The sequence below is a fragment of the Hemicordylus capensis genome, chromosome 2 (assembly GCF_027244095.1).
Source record: "Hemicordylus capensis ecotype Gifberg chromosome 2, rHemCap1.1.pri, whole genome shotgun sequence".
NCBI lineage: Eukaryota > Metazoa > Chordata > Lepidosauria > Squamata > Cordylidae > Hemicordylus > Hemicordylus capensis.
In genome coordinates, this window is record NC_069658.1 from 146,644,994 (window position 1) to 146,663,938 (window position 18,945).

Here is an 18,945-nt window from a genome sequence, read left to right on the forward strand (position 1 = left end):
CAGTTCTTGGAAGTGGCTAGGGGACTCATGCCCATGTGAAAAGTTGAAGATTCCCAAAAGAGGAACCTTCCCTTCTCTTTTGGTTTCACAGAGCACCTCTCTCACCTGCACCAGTAAAGTGGTTCAGGAGGAGGCAATAACAGAATCAAGAGGAATAGAACATTACTAGCTGACCCCACACAGAGCATCTGTGCGCTCTTTGGGACCGGCGCTTACCTCTCCTCCCACTTCTGCCCCAGTCTCTGCTTCAGGCCCAGCCACCTCTCCTCCTCACTGCCACTTGTGACCCCCCCCCACTTTCTTTCCCCCCTCCTGGGCCTTACCTCCGTGACTGGGCCGGGCCCGCCACCTCTGGCCTCCACGGCCGGGCTGCCACCGCGGCGACCAATCCTCCTGGGTGCGCCTCAGCCAATCAGGCACGTCTGCCGCCCAGCCAATCAGCTGGGCTCTGGGACTCACATTCCAAGGCACACCCAGGAGAATTAATATAATAGATTCTAATATATGCAATATGCTATGTATTAAGGTTGTTCACCTAACCACTTCGAGCGGGGCTGGAGAGAGTAGAGGGGAAGGCAGGATCATTCTTACATTCCCCACATGGCCCCTGGGTCCTAGCAAAGTGCATCGTTCATGTACCCATGTGATCACTGCTGCAGCAAGTGGCGCAGCAATCTGGAGGCAGGGAGAATGAAACCTAGCATTCCAGGAATCCCACAATGTACTGCATGAGCAGTGCAGTGCTTTGTGTAAATCTCTGAAGCTAGGTCACTCCTCCCCCCAGCCTCTTTGGTAGCAATGGCTGCTGGCAGTCCAAATGGGGTTGCCAGCAGCCCATGCTCCCACATGACCAGGCGATGGGGTAGGAGGGTGAGCCCAACCTCACTTTTAGCCTGGGTAAAAAACCTGGGCTACCTGGCTGAGGAGCACCAGGACTGGTCCCAATCCCGGCAGTTCTCATGACCAGGTCTACCTGGGTTGGGCTGCACTAGCCTGGGTAGACCTGGACGTGTGAACAACCTCACTGTATAGTCTGTATTCTATAAAAATCTTGTGATGGTTTGATAGAAGTTTTACCTGGTTTCACTGGTCATAGACAGATACAGATTAGGGGTGTGCATGGAACCATCAGAAGCGGTTTGGTTCAAATTCGAACCAAACCGCTGGTCCATGAACCGTTAGAACTGGCTGGTGGTTGGATCATGCTGTCAAACTGGGTTGACCTGGTTCAACCCAGTTCGAGTGCTTTGCTTGTAAAGGGGAATCCATTAAGGATTCCCCTTTACAAGCAAAGGAGATTATTTACCTAAAAGGGGTTTCTGGTGGCAGGTGGGGGTGAGCAAGAGGGCATCCTACCAGCTGTGGCAGCAGCGGCTCCCTGTCAGGGGTGGCAGATCCACAGCAGTGGCCCTTTCGGCTCCACCAGTGCTCCCCCTACACACTGCAGGCTGGTGGGCAGCCTGGTTCCAGCCTCCACACGTGTGTGCAGGTCACACATGGCCGAATTGGTTCAATCCAAACTGGGCCTGGTTTGGTTTGAACTTGGACCGGCCTCACTTTTGTGGGGGCCAGTCTGGTTCGAGCTCAAATCGGCTGAACTGGGCCGGTTCTGCACAACCCTACTACAGACACATTAAAAACCCTAATTGCATGTTGCATTCTTCTTTTCCATATTTTGTTACTTCAATTAATGAAATTGTGGAGTTTGTGGAGTTATGCTTATGCTACACCTACTAGACTGAATGCCTTGGATGAGAGTGTGGAGGCACTGTGAAGTTTGGAACATACTCACCCTCACCGTACTCACCACGGGGAAATATGGACAGGTGGAGTGAGTCAATAGAGAAGAGCTGTGAGTATCTACATTTTCCTGGAGATTGACTGCCATCTGTTGGAAAATATTATAATGGCAGCTTCACATATGCACGGTCTTGAGGATTTATCTGGTTTTGTAAAATGGTCTCTCAAAATTGTTTTAACATAATGAGTTTATATTTTATCTCTTTATTCTTTTGTTGTCAGCCAGCTAAGTGGGGCTCTTGGCTGAAAGGCATAGTATGAATATAACTATAATAAAATAAAGTTTTTAAAATACCTATAATACTTTTACAAAATAAAACAAAGTTACCAAATACATTTACAAAAAGTTACTAGTCAGAGCACCCATGTGTGGAGGGTTCTACAAAGGGCTTAATAGGGCCCATTTGCCCTCTTTCTCCCCACTGAGCCTGGGCCATTATTGGGAATGGGAAGTCAATACCCATGATCAAGCCCTTCTTTTTGACCATGTGTATGCTGCTTATCTCTGATAACTAAGATAAATTATACCCATCATCTTTTCTAGATGACATTTTGAGTATAGCTACATTCTGGGGAAACAAAAATTTGATTTTCTGGCCAATTTATGCACACATCGATCCTCTATCATGTTTAAAACAATGAACAAACAAATATAAATTTTTAAAAGTAAGGAGAGAGGAGGCTTGGCTGTTCCTAATTTGAAGCTTTATTACTATGCCAGTTGTCTGACTTGGATTTCCAATTGGATTAAATCTCCTTATGGTTGTTTCAGCCGAATGGAAAGTTCTGGTCTCTCTGTGGGCTTACATAATCTTTTATGGACTACTGGGAAAAGAAAAGATCCGGTGATACTGCCGCATACCATCAGAAACAGTCTTTTACACATTTGGGATAAATATATAAAAAAGGGTAAGTCCTAGTTTATCTCCTTTGGCATAAATTCTGAACATTTACTTTTATGAAGAAGAAATGTCTCACAGATATAGTTTTTGGAGGGAGAACTCATATACTTTACTGAGTCTAATTCAGCACAAGTCTAAGGTTAAATCTTTGCACAAGTTGTCAGAACAGTTCGCCCAGCAACCGCCATGGTTCCAATATTTTCAGGTTAGTTTGATGGTTCAGAAAGAGTTACAAAGACAAGGGGGAAAATGTAGAGAATGAACTGATTTTGAAGACTTAATAAATCGAAATATAGACCATATGCTGGGTGCGGTATATAAGTTGTTACTGAAGTATGAAACAGAAACTGAACAGGTTAAAGAGTGTATGATAAAATGGATGCAGAATATTAATAGAACAATAGATATCTCTGATTGGGAGCATCAATGGAAGAAGAACATTAAATTTACTTCAAGTAATAACTTAAGGGAAAACTGGTATAAGTTTTTTTAGGTGGTATATAACCCCATTGACAACTGTTTTTCAAAGAAATGCTGGAAATGTGATCAACAAGTGGGTACATTTTAACATGTGTGGTGAACTTGTAATAAAGCCCAATCATTCTGGAAGCAAATTCATTCAAATATGGAGCAGATTTTGGAAATCAAATTTCCCTTTTTGCCAAAACTTTTTCTTTTAAATATGACTAGGCCCCATATTCCCACTAAGTTTAATGAACTATCTTTATATATGATTACTGCTACTAGGATTCTTTATGCTACTAACTGGCACATTTCAATGATTACAACTTTAGATGATTGGTTTCTTAAGATATTCTTATGATATGGGATTATGCTTCTATTTCTAAAGTTACTGCTTATATGATTAACACCTTTACAGAGTCATTTATGCTGGTTTGGGAACCCTTTATTAATTTTAACATTCAACAAGGTCATCATTTATTCCCGAGATCAGGGTTTGATTTGTAGGTTGTTTTATATACCTATGGTTATTATCTTTGTATCCAGACCAGCATACGATGTTAATCTATTCTATTCATGGTCTTTATTGAAGTATTTGGTTTTATATGAGGAAGATCAAATAGTGAAACAACAGTTTGCATTAAAATTTGTCTCTTTGTACTTTGTACTGGTGTAGAATATAGCTTGTGTAACACAGTAGTTAAAGTAAAGTTGTGCCGTTCAGCGCAGTGGGGAAGTGACTTGTCTAGGGAGCAAGAGGCTGCCGGTTTGAATCCCCGCTGGTATGTTCCCCAGACTATGGGAAACACCTATATTAGGCAGCAGCGATACAGGAAGTTGCTAAAAGGCATCATACTGCATGGGAGATGGCAATAGTAAATCCATCTTGTATTCTACCAAAGACAACCACAGGGCTCTGTGATTACCAGGAGTCAACACTGATTCAACAGCACACTTTACCCTTAACACAGTAAAGAGACTGAGAGCCAAACTACATGTTACTTTAAGCCTGTCATTGAGAAGTTTGCGGGGGGAGAGGGGGCTTAGCCCGCTGTCCCCGCAGACGAGCAGGAAAGCAGCCCTGGGCGGCCGGATTGGCCACCCACACGACTGCCGGCTCCTTCACGGAGCCAGTGGGGGCTGCGGGGATCGGGGGCCATGCGGCTCCCAGAAGTTCCAGGATGCCCCGCGTGAGTACGTGGGGCATCTTGGAGAGACCCCCAGGGTCAGGAGGCTTGTTTCAGCCTCCTGGTGGGGGTCTCGTCTTGTCTTGCCGTGAAGATGCTGAAAGGCATCATCTCATACTGCGTGGGAGGAGGCAATGGTAAACCCTTCCTGTATTCTATGAAAGACAACCACAGGGCTCTGTGGGTGCCAGGAGTTGAAATTGACTTGATGTCACACTTTACTTTACTTTACTTTACTTTACTTTACTTTACTACATTCTCCAGACATTAATCCAGGGAATGAGTGGATTTCCTCCAGGGAATGTTTGGATCTCCTGGAAGGATTGGATCTCCTCGTAGATGGACAGGCTTTATAATAAAGCAGTAAAAGAGCTTCACAAGTATGGAGCACATGTGCTTGGGTGACACGAAATCATTGATTATGACCCATGGCTTCTTTTCCTTCCAAGTGAAACTCTAAGCACAACTTTGACAATACTTTCATTAACATTTGGCAAGCATACCAGGGGCTGGGTAAAGTTGCCTTACAGGCTGCATCTGGCTTGCGAGCCACCAACAGTCAGTCACCCCTGCTCTAAAATAAACCAGGAGGAGTTAAACAAAAGAACCCTTTCCATATGATTCTTTCCTTGGGCCTAAAAGCTGTTGTTTTATTACCAGGAACTGGCATTGCAGAAACATATAACAGTCTGTTGTGGACTCAGTCACTGCCAATTCTCTGATGTTGTCTAGGGCTGGCCCCAGATCAAATGATGCCCCAGCTGAGGAGTGCCTTTGCTGCCTTCTGTATTTGTTCACATTTTGAACACCTTCTTTTTTTATTGCATGTATCGCCCCCCGTCATGACTTTAGTGCACTATCTGTATGTGTGAATATCCCTGTCATATAAAATAATAAATGTGCACACTTGTGGATCTACAAATCTTTATATTCATGCCATATAAAAGCAAATGAAAAGACATTTATTTTCTCTAATCTTAAGGAAATATTTCAGCATTAAGTAGACGTGGAATGCCCAGCATTGTTAGCTCTGGTGTCCTAAGTGTCACCTGCCCCTAAATCGAATCCTGCTGCTGTCTATTCAGCTGGGAGAAGGGCTCAGCATAGCCAGGCCAGAAGAGCCACACTTAGCTGAATAGTGTAGTGGCAGCCTGGTTGGCCCAGTGATGGGGAGGGAGGGAGGGAGGGAAACCAAGGTGACATGGCCAGGAGGTGTGACTATGTTGCTTTGGGGATGGAAACACTGTCTTCTTAGGCTAGGCTGGGGATCCAGATGTCCCATGTGATGGGTGAGAGGAATTGGATTATTGTCAAGCTTCTGGCAAGCCTTTGAAAGCCAGCCAGACTAGGACTGGTAATGACCCCCTTCATTGCCGAGAGGGTGAGCACAACACAGATAGGGAGGGAATTCAGGATTGCTCAGCCTCATTCCTTTTATTCTGAGGTTCAGATAGGGTCAGGGAGGGGGGTTCTGGTGCCCCCCTGCAACCTATAAATCAGTGCCCCCCTCCGTCATCAGTATTAATGGTAGGCTATTCCCCCACCCCCACCCCCACTGGGCTTTTGCATGTGCGCATGCACTCAAGTTTTTTGATGTCCACTCAGCTAATTTTCGATCCCATCCAGGTTGAATCAGGAAGGCCCCACTCTGAATGCGTGTGTGTGCACACTGCCTTGATACTGCCACCCAGAACAAAACTCATCTCTGCTCACAGGTGGAAAAAACTCGAGGGACCACTACAGGAGAGAAAGGCAGCTTAGGGAAAAAAATCCCCATCAACTAATTTGCACAGTCTTATTTTGATGCAAGTCTTTAAAAATAAATAAATCATTTATTCAGCAGCCTTAGTCCCTTATTGAATGGATTACTTACTCAGCCTGCAAGATCCCAATGTTTAACATCCCTGCTCCACTGAACTGCTGCCTGCCTCTGTCATGTCCTCCCTTGCCCTCTTTTCTTTTTGTGCCTGGCTGGATCTCTCCTTACTTGCTAGTTCCTTCTTCATCCTACTTTCCCTCCTTCCCTCTCCTCCATTCACCATTTCATACCTTGCTTCCCCAGTCCCCAACCCCATTCCCTCTCTCATCTTCTCCCCCTCTTTTTTCCACTGGTTTCCTCAATTCACATACATTGCACTTGTTCTTCTCTCTACTGGCTGCATGCTTGCTTTTAAAAATCCCAGTTTGTTAGCTGCATCCCCTTTTTGGTGAGAGTCAGTCAGATCGAGATTTCTTGATCTTAATAGATTGGTTGTATTGCCAAATGTAGTAGAAACATTCTTGTCTCAAAGAGATGTGAGCTGGAGAAACACTCAATATCATGCTACCTCTTCTATTGATTCTAGAAAATGCTCTTGTGAAAGAAGGTGCAAGAAATTTGAGTATACTGATTAATGTTAACTCACAAGATCCATGTCCACCAGCACTTGATAAAGAACTATTTCAAAATGGAGGTCACCGGGTCACGGTAGTGTGTGGATGCCTTCACCAATAATTTCATCTTAGGGACTCCATTATTCTGTTTTGATACATAGTCCGTGGACTCTATCATTTATATGGTCATTTCCACTGTGGATTCTATTGTTCCTTGTTGTATATACAGTACTATTGTTCTATTATTTACAGCTAATTGATCCATAGTGAATTCACTCTCCAGTATAGTTATTTTCCATCATATTGTGGTTATTCCCCCCACCCCTTTGGGTAATTTGATGAGGGATATTTTTGGTTCTTTTTGAAGCTCTAATTTTGACAGGGAATGCATGCCAGAGGCCTGGGGCAACCACAGAGAAGGTCCGGTCCTGGGTAGCCACCAAACTAGCTGGTGGTAGCTGTAAGCAGACCTCCCCAGAGGATCTTAATAGGTGGCAGGATTCATGATAAAGGAGGCACTGTTTTAAATACCTCGGGCCCAAGCTGTTAAGGGCTTTATAATTAATAACCAGCACTTTGTATTTCGCTCGGGAACATATCAGAAGCTCGTGCAGTTCTTTTAAAATTGGTGTTTGATGGTCTCTTTGTGTTATCTCGGAAACCAGTCTGGCTGCCATGTTCTGCACCAATTGTAGTTTCTGGACTATATACAAAGACAGCCCCACATAGAATGCTACCCCCCCCCTTGCAGCCACCCCTTGGCAGCCACCTCTTGGCTGTGCGGCGGCTGAAATTTTTAAAAATGGAGGTTCATCAGGTGGCTGCCAGAGGCCACCCCTCCCACCGGCCATTTGGAACTCCCCCAGATCTTGGAGGCCACGGACCGGGGCCCCAAGGTCTGGGGGTTGGAGTGCCTCTGCTGGCTCCTGAAGGGACCTGCTCCCCACCCTGTCAAGCCAGTTTGGCATTTCCCAGAGGAGGCGCCGAACCAGCTTGTGCACATCTCTACTTTAGTGACAGTAAGAGGTTTAACATTAAAGCACAATTGCATTATGTACTTACAAAGCAACTGGCCAATGGAATGCTGATGGTGTTTGCGTAGAATCTTGTTTTACATTCTGAGCTGGAGAAGAAAGTTTTGGGGAAATGCCACTTGAATCATACTACTGTTAAGCATTGTGGACTAAATAATGTCATATCTCAGGCCTATTGATGTTGCCAGAAGTTACAATGATCAAAATATTCTGCTTCTAACGTTGTGGCAGTTAGCACTACATTATGTGCAGATAAAGCACGTGTGATTTAGTAGGGGGAGGTAAGCACAACAATAACAACAACAACAATAAAGGTGTCTGTTTTAACAAACCACATTTGTTGTGGTTACTTTTTTATATCGCATAATAACTAGAGCAATGTTGTCAACACAAGTAAAGCAGTTATTTGCTTTTTCAAGTATGTATATTTCATAATAATCACTAGCACAGAGGCCTGTTTAATTATTTGATTGATTGATTGATTGATTGATGGTTAGATTTATATACCGCCTTTCATTAAAAACAATCACAAGGCGGTTTACAAAAGTTAAAACACATAATAAAAATGAATTAAAAGTAATTTAGCTAAAAATATAAAAACAATCTGATATTAAAATATACAATATACAAATACAAAAACTATACATGGATAAAAACACGCAGAAGCAGCAATAAAACAATCATGTAAAGGCCTAGATAAAATGCCAAGATTTAACCAGCTTCCTAAAAACTGTGACAGAGTCTGAGGAGTGAATGGCCACTGGGAGAGCATTCCAAAGCCTGGGGGCAGCAACAGAGAAGGCCCTGTCCCGAGTGCATGACAACCTAGCCTTCCTCATTGCTGGCACCTAGAGCAGAGCCCCCTCAGATGATGTTGTCAAGCGGGCAAAAACCCTTGGGAGCAGGCGGTCCCTCAGGTATTCCGGGCCCAAACCATTAAGGGCTTTAAAGGTCAAAACCAGCACCTTGAATTGGATCCGGAAACACACTGGTAACCAGTGCAGCTCTTTCAAAATAGGTGTGATGTGATCACACCGGGCAGCTCTGGACAAAACCCTCGCTGCCGCATTTTGTACAAGCTGCAGTTTCTGGATATTCTTCAAGGGCAGCCCCATATAGAGTGCATTGCAGTAATCCAGCCATGATATGACTAAGGCATGGGTAACTGTGGCCAGATCTGCCTTCTTGAGAAAGGGACGCAGCTGGCACACTAGCCAAAGCTGTGCAAAGGCACCCCTGGCCACCGCCTCCACCTGAGCTTCCAAAAGCAGAGCCGGGTCCAGTAGTACCCTCGAGCTGTGTACTTGCTCCTTCAAGGGGAGTGCAACCCCATCCAGAACCGGTAAAATCTCCTCATCCCGATTGGCTCTCCTACTGACCAACATTACCTCCATCTTGTCTGGATTCAATCTCAGAGCTAGCAGAGCCAGCAAATTGGGCAGATAAACCTAAGAAATAATCATATGTGTCTGAAACACAATGGGGAAAACAATGGATGCCCCAGCATTCCTTAAATGCTGCTTCTGGTACAATGGTTGTTTTATAGCTCAACATGTGTCCACTAAAAAGGTTAAATGAGGACTATAACGGGTGAATGTCTGAGAGGCCTTAATATCCATGGAGATCCATGTCCATGGAAGTGCGTGACTCTAACTTCATTCATGCACATGGCATTAGTGAAATTCAGTACATTAGCATAATTGGGAAGTTCAAAAGAGCTGCATCTGCTAAGACAACACTGACAAGGGGAAACTGGACCTTCATTTGGGTGGCAGAAGTTCCTGCATCAGAACTGGCCTTGTGATGATCAAGGTCCCCATAAAGGTGCTTGTACTGAATTAGCTTCTTCCACATAATGAAACAATAGCTACAGTTACTCTCAGTAACAGATTAAAAACATAAGGAGCATTTCCAGACAGGACTTTTAGCTTGCTTCTCCTCTGGAATGGAGGGGATGCATTCACATATTGGCCAGATTTAGCCCAAAGTCCCTGCGAGCTGATGTGGAGGACTTCACACACAATTCGGGTTTTTCATTGAGCATAGGAGCTTAGCCTGAATTATGTCAGGGGTTAAAAAAACCCTACTTTTTGCATCTCTTTTCTTTCTTTCTTTCTTTCTTTCTTCCTTCCTTCCTTCCTTCCTTCCTTCCTTCCTTCCTTCCTTCCTTCCTTCCTTCCTTTCTTTCTTTCTTTCTTTCTTTCTTTCTTTCGCAAATTTGAACTCACAAAAACTCTCAGAAAAATTGCGGTAAAGCCTGCTGTCTGGAAGTGCTCAAGGAGAACCCTGCTGGATCAGAACCAGGATCCACCTAGTTTGTTCATCCTGTTCACTGGCAAGTCAGAACTGCTTTTGGGAAGCTCCCAAGCAGGACATGAAAGCAACAGTCCTCCCCACCCCGCCCCCTCCAGTAACAGATACTAAGTAGCATATTGCCCTTACTGTATGTATAGTGTTAATAGGGACAATCAGGAATTTTAAAATAATAGTGGAAAATCTCTAATCTTGCCTTGCCCCAAAATAGTGCGAGAAGGTACGATTACAAGTATGTAACCGAGCCTAAAGATTGGCCGCTAGGGGACAGTATAGGTCAACTTATCAACAGAAGTCCCCTTTCCTTTCCTTTCCTTTCCTTGAAACAGACTGATACCAAGACATTTCCTTGATACCAAGAAAACCGAGATGTTTCCCTGCACAAATGTTACTTGGGCAAGATTATTTAAGAACTTCTGTTTTTCTCTATTAGCGTTTTGCACATCCAGCACTGGCAGTATAATATCCCAGTTCCCTGGATTAGATGGAATGGACGCTGCACTGTGTAAGGCCTGCTCGACTCAATTTTATATTAAATAGATGTATGGATAGATTAATCACATTGTATTGAATAGATGCTTGACATGAGTTTTGGTTGACACAATTTAGGCCCTGGTCTTGGCTCCTATGAGTGAAGGCCAGGTTCCTCTGTTGCAGCAAACCTTCCATGCTGTCAAGGGCGGCCCCCACCTAGTGCCTTTGTCTAATATTAGTGAAAGTCGGCCTGTCGGCTCGGACACACTTCCTCATTTTCCGATATCTCAGATCGAAACTGGCCAGGGCTCGATGTTCCATTGGGAGGTGGGGTCGTTTGGCACGCACCTTGTTCCTCTTTCGCATCTCCGCTGGCCGATGACATCTTCCCTAGCCAATGGTGTAAAATGTCAAATGGAACGGGTTAGCCATGGGTCATCAATGGTCAGGACCCCTCTCTCTTGCCAATCACCGTCGGATGCATGGGCAGATAGGGTGGGATACTTAGGGCCCTGATTTGGAGCTCAGAGTGGGTGAGAGGGGTGGACGCTGAAGCCGAAGAGAATAGAGGAAGATTGCCCAACTCGACACGCCTGAAAACTTTGACAAAAAGGGAAACATCAGTTTCTCTCTTGGTAAGCTCAGAGGGTAAGCCGAAAAGAGTGAAGTGAAAGCTCTGATTATCTATAGGGTGTCAGTTAGATTTTAATTTAGTTGCTGTGAGAGAAAGGAAAGCCATTGTGTGTATGTACTGCAGTTCATCTGAATATTGGTAAGAAAATAAATCTGTTCTGATTAAATATGACCTCCTCGCTTCTCCTCGTGTCTTCTTGGGTCTTGGGATTCTTGACAGCCAGCACCATCAAAAGAACCCATTGGTAATGTGAGGATTTTTGGAGCCCTCATTTATTCCTGGTTGCAGGAGTTTTGGGGTGACAAAAATCTCTTACAACTGCAAGAAGAAATGGCCCCAGCAATGAGAGCCAGACGAAACGTTCACTTGAGCTCTGGATCTCTCTGCTAAAGGTTTAAACAGTGGTGGTGAGAAAGTGGTGGCACATTTTGAAAGGGAGAAATGGTGGTTGGGGAAGGTTCGTCCCCCTTTCCCAGCTGGGTTCTCAAGCCATATGTTGGGAGAAATGCAACGAAGGGAGGGCAGTGCATGGGACAGGGGTGAGTTAAGCATGCCTGTTTCTCCTCACCAAATCCCACCCTCTCCCTACAGATTTAAAGACGTTTTCCATAGAGGGACCTGGACTCCATCAATTTGAGTAGATCATAGATCTGTCAAATCTCCTAAGCTGACCCTTAAAACCTTTTAGGGATGATCTTGTTATGGCTTGAATCATGAGCAGGACCCTGGCATAAAAGAAAAGAGGCCAGCTAGGTTGGAAGAGCCGACCGCACAAACTGTGGAGGCTTGTGATGCACACAGCACACCAAGCAGAAATTAACAAAAAGGTTGTGGTAGCAAGCATGAATTGTCCCATTTGCTAAGCAAGGTCCATCCTGGTTTGCATTCGAATGGGAGACTACATGTGAACATTGTAAGATATTCCCTATAGGGGATGGAGCCACTCTGGGAAGAGCATCTGCATGCTTGCATGCAGAAGGTTCCGAGTTCCCTCCCTGGCATCTCCAGATAGGGCTGAGAGAGAGATTCCTGCCTGTAACCTTGAAGAAGCCACTGCCAGTCTGTGTAGACAATACTGAACTAGATGGACCACTGGTCTGACCCAATATAAGGCAGCGCCCTACAGTATGTTCCTATGTGACAGAGTGCTTAGCTCTGGGCCACAGGACTACCCTTTTAATGTTCTACTCTCTTCTCAGAAAGAAGGAAAGCTTAGGAGGTTTAATCAGATCCAGGATGTTTATAAGCAAGCAGTTGGAATCTGTCTAGGTAACTGAAGGAACTGTTTCTGCCTGCTCTTGTTTGTTCTCTGGTCCATGGTTCCTGATTTTGGATTAGACATTCTGCCCCTGCTTGTTTATTGATCACTCTTATCATCAGTTCAAGATCTGCTGGATTTGCTTCCTCTTGAATGCCTCATGGGCTTGCCCCTGTGAGGACTGGATAGATCTATGCTGCGATGCTGGGTGTGTCCAAAGTCATACATGGGAAAGAAACAACCTATCCAAACACCCATGAAGTAGCAGGCTTTACTGTAGAGAAAGGGGTAGATCTTGCTTCTTTTTGCCCTCCCCATCCTTTAGAAGGGCTATATTAACACTTCCATGACTGAGTGGTACATCAGAGGAGCACTTAGTTTTTAAAGAATTCTGACTGATACCCAGACCAGTACTGCGCTGGTGCCACGGTGGCTGAAATCCAGAGTAACTCTGCATTGTCACTACTTGAACTTGAACTTGAACTTGAACTTGATTGTCACACAAGGGTGGAGGAGCAATTTTCAGTAATCCCCTCTTCCCTCTGAATCTCACCGTGCCTCCGAAACATATGTCCCTGAGAGGCCCAGTGCAGTGTGACTCTGGATTTAAAAACATAAGTGCTTCCAAAGTGGTAAAGTCCAACAAGAAATCCAGCACATGATTATCCTGGTCATGTGTTTCGGCTCTGACTCTGGCATGATGCTGGAATTGATTGTGCATGTCTTATAACTTTAAAAAACATTTATTTGTAAAATAACAATAGAATTACATAAATTCCATTTTAGCCTGAGATATTAGTACATTCCAGTGGGTTGTTTTTTAAATTTTTATTTATTTAATTTATATACTGCCCTTCCAAAAATGGCTCAGGGTGGTTTACAACAAAATAAAAACAATTAAAATCAATTAACAATTAAAATCCAAACTAAATCAATCAAACAATTTAGAAAAAATACTTCTTTATCTGTTAATGGAACATGGTGAAATTCTTCTCTTTTCCAACATAGTGAGGTTGTTCTCACAAGCAGCCCTACCAGGGTAGGGCAGTGCTATCCTGGGTAGGACTGGTCATGATAAACACTGGGATCACTCCCCGAACTCCTCTGTCAGGTAGCCAAAGTACAAAAGTGAGATAGGAGGGCACACACCCTCCCACCTTACTGCCTGGTCATGTGAGCAACTGGGCTGCCAACAGCTCCATTTGGGCTGCTGACAGCCATTGAAATCATAGAGGCTGGGAGAAGGAGTGGCCCAGGCTAAAGAATTTCAACAATGCACCATGATGCATTGTGAGATTCCTGGTGGCTGGGCTTTGCTCCCCCGGCCCCCAGATTACCACACCACTCACCACAGTGGCGATCATGTGAGCACGTGACCAGCGCAGCTCAGCAGTAAGGGGGTTTTGTATGGGGGAAGGTAGGTTTGATCCTGCCTTCCTCCAGCCCTCCCAGACCCAGAACATGGGGTCAGGTGAACAACCTTAATAAATTATTCAGTTTATCGGAAACATCTCTTGAGTGTCCTGATATTGTTGTTTGGTTTTAAGCATCTGGTGGCATGATACTGGAGTTTCATGTGTGCATATCTTTCTGCTTTTGAAACTAACCTTAATTCCTATTGTTTTTAATATTTGCACAAACATAACCACACATAATTGCATGTATCACATTTACGTAAAATTTGAATGGTCATTTGGTGCATACAGATAGGTCTGAAACACACCCACCTCCCAAGCATTGCACAAGCTCTGAAAAGCACTATTGAGAACATTGCTCAGCTTTCAGTAACTTTTTATTTTATCAATTCAGATTGGAAGCTCAATTTGCTATTTATTTATTTGTTACTTGATTAGCACATTTTGTGACAGGCAGCTGGCCAGCTCCTGAAACACAATGATGGTTGTGGATACCTTTCTAATTCAGTTCTGTCTCAGTTGCTTTTCCACTTCTGTAATAATAATGGACCTATTACGAGTTTCCCTTTGCAGAAACCCATTTGCAATGCAGTGCCACATATTTTTTATTGATCTCCACTCCCATACAAGCAAGCGCCTTATTCTAATCTTCTCATTTCGAGCTGCATTAGCTGCCAAATTTGCTACTTCATAAATCCAATCTCATTTTGAAGTTTCGGAGGTCCAACTTAAAGAGATTCCCAAGTTTGCAATGATAGAAAGGAGTGGCTGTATTTCCAGATCACTTACACACATAATAATAAAGCCAGAATTTATATGTCATCTAATGAAATATTTTCTGTTCTGCTTGACTTTACTGCTTCATCTCTGGCACGACTTCACAATCCATCACCCACCTAAAATCTCATCAGTGATATCCAGCTATCGATTTCCTCCAAGGATCATTTGGAGAACTCTGCACAGGTTTTTCCAAGAAGCTACAATGCAACAATCCTAAGATAATAAATGTTGCTTTTTGCCACTGCACATCAAGGAGGAATACTGATCAGGCTAAACGGAAGTCTGTTTATCCACCCACAGGGGACGCTGGCTTCTGTCTCTCTACATGATTTACTGGCCTGATGATCTCTCTTCTTCCAACCGGTCTTTCCTGGAGGCAGGTGATTTTGAGCCCTAACTGTCTCAGGTGCAGTTGGTTCTGTCACTCCCAGGGTATCACTTTTTGCATGAGTCTGGGTTTGCATACTTCCAGTCAGAAGGTGTTCCAAAAAGCGACTTACTTTGAAAGAGCACAGCTAGATTCTTCTGAGGATAAACAATTCTTATTTTCTACATGCTAAAAGGAAATCTGCTCAAGTATAAAAGTGAAATGTACTTACACTGTAATTCAGGAAAAAAAGTATGCTTCCACTATCAGAAGATTGGGAAACATTGCTCTAGGATGAGCTAGAACCAGAACTCAGCACAGGGCTATAAAGATAGGGGCTGGCTAAATTCTTAGTGCTTCCGGTTATGTGGGAAGTAGTAAAGGGCGGATGAGTGAGCAAGCAGTGACAGTGGCTGGTTTCCCCCCTTACTCCCATTATGTAGTCACTTGTGTCCTCCTCAGGGTCACGGGGAGACAGGCTGAGCAGGAAACAATGGTAAGATGAGCAGCAGCAGAGCCAGGGGGCTCTGGTGGTCAGAAGGGGTGGTCAGCACCCTAGCAGGTGCTTGATAATGCCAGCTCCTGACATTGGCCCTGGTTATGACATCTCATGGCACGTTAGGTGCTGTAGAGTGGAAGAAAATAACAAATTTCTGGCTTTCCACCTAACAAGATCAGAAGGACACATGACAAAGAACACAGGACTTTTACGAAAATGGCAGCCCCATATCAAGTTTATCCTTTGTAATAAAAACATTTAGTTCAATTTAGCCCATGGCTGGATGATGTCATGTTGCCATGTATTCCCATGCCTCCAGGTCCATAACCCTGGCTACCTCTGCTTGGGGTAGGGAAACACACATTGAGGCGGACTGTAAGAAAACTAGGCTAAGGAAGACAAGCCTGTTTTTGGCTGATCATAAGTGGCGCCTCAGCAGCAAACCTGCCATACAAGCCCACACGTTAACCAGAGTTAAGGGCGAGAGCATGCCCTTAACCCAGGGTAACTGATCGTGTGACGGTCCCACATGGTACTGGCACAGGAACAGGCTCCCGGCCATCACCAGGGGGGTTGCGACAATGCACTGCACAATCACGTGGTGCATTATGGGAGTTCTAGTGGCCAGGATGACGTGTCCCAGCCCCTGATCCTCCACACTGCCTAGGGTCAGCGGAGGATCATCTGGGTGAGTGATCTGCGCACCCAGCTCCGTGAACATATTGTCTTTGGAGAAGATGAGGTTGCTGACCCTTCCTCCCCACCCGCCCACCAAGCCCTTCTCATGGATCGTGAGAACGGGCTCATTATGCTAATGTTGGGACAGGAGATACATAGAAACAGAACGGACAGACAGCACACAACAATTTATTGTAATTTACAGTTCTGCCCTAAAGCTCAAGGATGACAGGGAATGTGATGGGAAGGCAGTAATTAAAAGAAAAGCTTTTGAAGTGTCATATTATGTAACAGTAAGGTCGTTCACACAACCAGCCCTACCTGGGCTGGGCTCAGGGGCGTATTGGGGGGAAACGGCGCCCAGGGCAAGCTCTGGCCGGCCCTGAAATGGCACCCCTGCCCCCCTGGCGGCCCCCACATACCTGTGAGGGCGCGGTGGTGCCCCCCAGGCGACACATTGTGGTGGCGGCGATTCGGCGGTGGGTCGCCTGGCGATTCGGCGGCGGCGGGTCGCCCGCCGAGTGCGGCGGGCGTGCAGTGCGGCGGCGGCAATGTGGCGGTGGTGAGCGGCATGCGGCAGCGGGTCACCCGCTGAGTGCGGCGGTGGCTGGCTGCGGCAATGGGCTGTAGTAGCGCGGCCCGAGCAGCGGTGGATCACCCGCCAAGGAGGAGTTCAAGCAGAGCGACGCTGAGCCTGCCTTCTGGGCCGGCGTCGCTTCCCAACTGCGCAGGGACGCCTGTGCAGTTGGGAAGCGACGCCGGCCCAGAAGGCAGGCTTGGCGTCGCTCTGCTTGAACTCCTCCTCGGCGGGCGATCCGCCGCTGCTCGGGCCGCGCTACTACAGCCCATCACTGCAGCCAGCCACCGCTGCACTCGGTGGGTGACCCGCCGCCGCCCGCCGCTCACCACCGCCACATCGCCACATGCCCACCGCCACTCGGGGCGATCCAGGGGGGGCGGGGGGTGGGGAGGCCACTTTTTGGCGCCCCCCACGTGGCCCACCGGGGTGGCGCACGGGGCACGTGCCCCCCTGCCTCCCTATCGTTATGCCACTGGCTGGGCTAGCCCAGGTAAGACTGGTTGTGTGAAGTGCTGGGATCACTCCTGATCCTCCTGCCTTTTCCCCAGGTAGCGCTGATTCGGAACCTGGGCTTAAAGTGTGGGCACGCAGGCAGCTGACCTGATCAGGCTTTGGTCGTGTGGGGGCGGTGTGTAGGCTCCTGCCTTCCTCCCAGCCCATCCATGTTTGGTCATGTGAATGACCTTAGTGTGTACTGAGCAGGGGATTCCTTTATTTACATGATCTTCTACATGATCCCCACTGCACGTTAAGGTCGTCCGAGGAGGTCTGTCTCTAGTTACCACCGGTTTGTCTGGTGGTGACTCAAGAGGCGGGCCTTCTCTGTAGCTGCCCCGAGGCTGTGGAATGCACTCCTGGCAGAAATCCATAATCTGAATTCATTGCTGGCCTTCAGGAGAGCCCTCACAATCTATTTGTTTGGCCTGGCCTTCCAGGGTTTTTAATTAGCTGTAAATTGTTTTTAACTGCTGCAGTTTTTCGGCCTGGTTCTCCAGGGTTTTTAATTGTTTAAATGTTTTAACGGTAAATTAGATTTGAGCTGTTTTTATAGTTTTGATTTTAACTGTTAATTGATTTTAATTGTTTTTATTCAGATGTAAACTGCCCTGAGCCTTTTTTGGAAGGATGGCATATAAATCAAACAAACAAAGAAACAAATGGGGGGGGGGTTGGACTAGAAGAGCTCCAAGACCCCTTCCAAGTCTTAACATTGCAAAATTCTAAACTGCTTGTTGATTGCTCTGTGCTTGCTGGGTAGGAAACCACAAGGAGGGTAGTTACATATGGGTCATTCCTTGAGAGTGTAACATGGGAGCTTGCACATAGAAGCATCTTGTTTATTTGGCATTACTTGATGTGCCAGATGGCTGCAGAGCAGTCAGCAGGACTGCAAGTGTTGCTTAGTGCCTGGACAAGTTTAGAATGTTGTGTTCCAAAGCTCTTCCCTTTTATAGTGCTTTCATTTTTTATTTCCTCTGATTTATTTTTAATCTGAGTTGGCGTAGGCACTTGCAGCCAGCTTTTTCAATATGATTTGATGTAGGACTGTTTATTTGCTTGAGACAGTGTTTTATGTTCTCTTTGATACAAGATAAAGGTAAAAAGTGTGCTGTCCAGTCGATTTTGACTCCTGGAGCCCACAGAGCCCTGTGATTTTCTTTTAGTAGAATACAGGAGGGGTTTACCATTGCCTCCTCCCGTGCAGTATGAGATGATGCCTTTCAGCATCTTCCTATATCGCTGCTGCCCGATATAGGTGTTTCCCATAGTCCCATAGGTGTTTCCCATAGTCTGGGAAACATACCAGTGGGGGATTTGAACTGGCAACCTTCTGCTTGTTAGTCAAGCATTTCCCCACTGTGCCACTTGATACATGATACAGCCTAGACAATAATTAGCACTTCTGCCTTGTTCAGGGCATTGCTCTTGAGGTGAACTTTCAAACTCGTCTGCAAGTTGTATAAATGGGCCTAGAAACTCATTTTACAGAAAACTGAGCAGCATCCAGGCAAACGCTGCCATTGTGTTAGAGTGTTGCCCATGGACAGTGATTTCCCCCAAGCTCCCTCTTCCTTCTGCCACACTAGGTGCCCCTCCCCAAAAATATGTCCCTGAGGACTGGAGGACCCTCAGGATCATATACTGGGGCAGTAGAAGGAGGGGGAGTCTGAGAGAAATGTGCAGCATCC

At 45.7% G+C, this 18,945-nt stretch overlaps 1 long non-coding RNA gene across 1 annotated transcript; it reads left to right on the top strand.

The window, feature by feature from the left end:
• Positions 1–1,390: 1,390 nt before the first annotated feature.
• Positions 1,391–6,099, top strand: LOC128348289 (uncharacterized). The gene is made up of 3 exons (XR_008318057.1): positions 1,391–1,852; positions 2,573–2,709; positions 5,978–6,099. It is a non-coding gene; the product is annotated as an uncharacterized LOC128348289 (long non-coding RNA).
• The last annotated feature ends 12,846 nt before the right edge of the window (positions 6,100–18,945 follow it).